This window comes from Pipistrellus kuhlii, unplaced genomic scaffold, assembly GCF_014108245.1.
Source record: "Pipistrellus kuhlii isolate mPipKuh1 unplaced genomic scaffold, mPipKuh1.p scaffold_m20_p_19, whole genome shotgun sequence".
Lineage (NCBI taxonomy): Eukaryota > Metazoa > Chordata > Mammalia > Chiroptera > Vespertilionidae > Pipistrellus > Pipistrellus kuhlii.
This window is the reverse complement of record NW_023425504.1, coordinates 22,105,449-22,108,895: the sequence shown is the minus strand read 5'-3', so window position 1 is coordinate 22,108,895 and position 3,447 is coordinate 22,105,449.

Below are 3,447 nucleotides of genomic sequence, written 5' to 3'. Positions count from 1 at the left end.
TTTGGGGTGAAATGTTCTGCAGATGTCAGTTAAGTCATTCTGATCTAATGAGTCATTTAGGATTGCTGTTTCTTTGATGATTTTTTTGTCTAGAGGATTTATCCAGTGATGTCAGTGGAGCATTAAAGTCCCCTACTATGATTGTATTGCTGTCAATCTCTCCCTTGATTTCTTCCAAAAGTTTTTAAAATGTATTTGGGTGCTCCTGCATTGGGTGCGTATATGTTTACCAGAGTTATATCCTCTGGTTGTATCTATCCCTTTAGTATTATGAAGTGGCTTTCCTTAGCTCTTATTATGTCCTTAATTTTGAGGTCTATTTTGTCAGATATAAGTATTGCTACCCCAGCTTTTCTTTTCATTTCCATGTCTCTATCAAATTTTAAGTTACTTGAGGAAAGTACTTACATTATTCAACTTTAAATGAATTCTTTTTCTCATCATCAGATGCGAAAGAGGATCAACAGTATAATAAATTGATAAGCTCCCCGATGGACTTTGAATCCAAGCGTAAGCTTCCCTTGAGGACTTTTCCCTGTGAAATCTTGGAGTCACTTCCTTCCAGATCTTTGTAATTTAAACCTGTTCTGATTTTCTTTTCTATTACTTTGAAGGAGTTCTTCCACTAGGGGGCGCTCCTTACTATATGTACATAAGTCAATTTTTTTTTTTCTTTTTCTTTTGGAGGCAAAAGAAAGGATATTTCATCAGGTAAAATATGAAAGCAATTAAGAAACAAACAGTAGGAAGTAGGAACTGAACATTTCTTGTCACTTAACTTGATCACAGAGTAGCTGACTCACATGCCATTTCACTTGTTATATTATGTGTTGGTATGATTCTGGCCCATGTGTAAAAATTTCCCACTTCCCAATATATTTCATTTATTACATCTACAAATATATATTGAGTGATCCTTTGTGTCAGCTATTGTTGTGGATACTGAGGCTTCATTTGTGGAGAAAATAGACCAAGTCCCTGACTCTATGGAGCAACAGACAATAAGTGAGATAAATAGATTAAATAGGGGACCTGGCTGGGGATTGTAAGCCCTCAGGACCTGGGAGTCAATCTTGGACCCGAGAATCAACCTTGGAACCATTCTCATTAAAGAACTGCCTATTATCATGGACGGATTAACAACCTTGTTCCCCAAACAGTGGAGTCCTACACCAGCCTCTTACTTCTCCATGCCTGTAATCCCTTCTTTCTGCGTAATCCCTGTCCTATCCTATATAAGAAGCTGGTTTATGGGGAGCAACAGAGCAGATTTTTGTGGATGACCTGTTTCTCTCCCATACTGCCAGCATTATTAGAATAAAGGCTTATGTGTGATTAAAATAAAATAGATTAAATAGGGATAAATGCCAATGGAGAAAAATAATGCAGGGTCTGTGGGCCATTGCACAAACTTTGACTTTTACTCTAAAAAGATGGAAAGCATTGGGGACATTTGAGTAGAGGAGTGATGTGATCTGACATATCTTAAAAGGATCATTCTGTTTTTGTGGATTTTTTTTATGGATAATAAACTATAAGGAGACAGGCATGGGTCCAACTTGTAACGGTGGAATTTGGGAGAAGTTGTTGGATTTGGATATATTTTCAAGTTAGAACAATTGCATTTTCAAAAGAGCAGGATGTGAGAAAAAGAGAATAAAGGAGAACAAGGTTACCACGTTGCATAACACCAATAGCATTGAATAAAATGTGGCTGGTGCCCTCTGGAGTTGTATAACACCGCATTTCTGCTTAAGAGATGCCAAGGTTTTCTTCTTGAGCAGCTGGAAGGATGGAGTTGCCACTAACTGCAATGGTAAAGATGTGAGAAGAACAGCATTGAGAGTATATCAATAGATCAATTTTGGATATGTTGAATTTGAGATGCCAATTAAATATTTAAATGGAGATGGTGAGTAAGCTGTGGGATGAGACTCGTATTCATAGGAGTGCTTGGGGCTGGAAATAAATATTTTTGAGTATGAAGCATCTAGGTAGTATTTAAAGCCAAGAGATGAATGACATCACTAAGAAAATGGGAGTAGTTAGAGAAGGGAAGGGGATAAGGACCCAGCCCTGAAGCACTCCCACATTGAAATGTTAGGAACACAATGAAGAATGAGCAAAGTAAACGGACAAGATGTGGCCAGTAAGGTAGCAGGGAACCCAGAAGAGAACAAACGGTATGGTATCCTGGAAGCCACAGAAGTTCAAGGAAGAAGGTATGATCAGTTGTGAAACATATTTCTGATTGGCAAGCAAGAATTCTCAAGTAGACTTTAGCAACATAGAAATTACTAGTGGCCTGGATAAAGGCTGTTTCAGTGGACAGATTCGTTGGAGTGGGTGTAAGAGAGAAAAGGAGGTGAAAAAATGGTAGATGGGGAATATAGACAAGTCTTTTGAAGTTTTACTGTAAATGAGCAGAGAAATGAGACAGTAACTGGAATGGTGTATAGGGTCAAGAGAAGATATTTAGGATGGAAGAGTGATCACTAGTTGGCTCTCGAAGTACACACTGGTTGCTGGAGTCCACTTGTCCTTATTCACATGTGTTTCTTGGCATAATAGCCAGTAACTCTCATGCTGTATATTGAGAGAGGGGAAGGTGCCAGCAAGTTTAGTGGAACAAACTCTAAGGAATCACACAGACAGCCTTTAATAAAACTGGACTTAGAACCCCTGCAGTTAGCAAAAGGAGAGCATATCCATGTGTGGAAAAAATTGGGACCATGAGATCTAGTTGTCCCACTTCCCCATGAGGTGATTCCTGCCCCCTTTGCCAACCTTGGAGGATTTGTCCTCAGTTACACTGAAAAGCCCATAGTCCCCTTCCAAAAACATTTATTGTACAGCAGGGTGAGGAAAAGAAATTCTTATAGATACCAAAAGGATGACTAAACCCCAGGTAGTGTTTGAACCAAGTGGGAAAACTGACATAAAAATCCAGGCCAGAGGTGCACTACTTATTTTCCTGTTCCTTTGTGAGAAGTGGCCTCAACAGCAGAAAATAGTGTAGAGCTGGGCTTGCTTCTTAGCTCTGTGCTCTAGTAGTGATGGCTTTGAAAAAACATATGAGTTTGACTGGTTTCCATGTACTGTTTGTACATATTTGAATTTCTTTCCTATTTCTGTCTTCAAGGCCCAGTTCAAGTGTCACCTGTTTTGCAGAACATTCCTTGAGCCTCCTCTTGGGCAAAATGAATCATTTCCTTCTCTGCATTTCATAGCACTTTTTCTCTCTTCTGGCACATACTACATTATATTAGAGTGTGTATGGTTGCAAATGGAAGAGGCAGTAGAAAGTGAGAGTAAAGAGAAGAGAGGGGTATAAGGACCCAGCTCTGAGGCTGGAATAAGGCAGTAAATAACAGCATGGGCTCTGAACCTAGGCTGCTTGAATTGAAATTGTGGTTCTTGCAAGTTGCTTACTCTACTTGTGGCTCA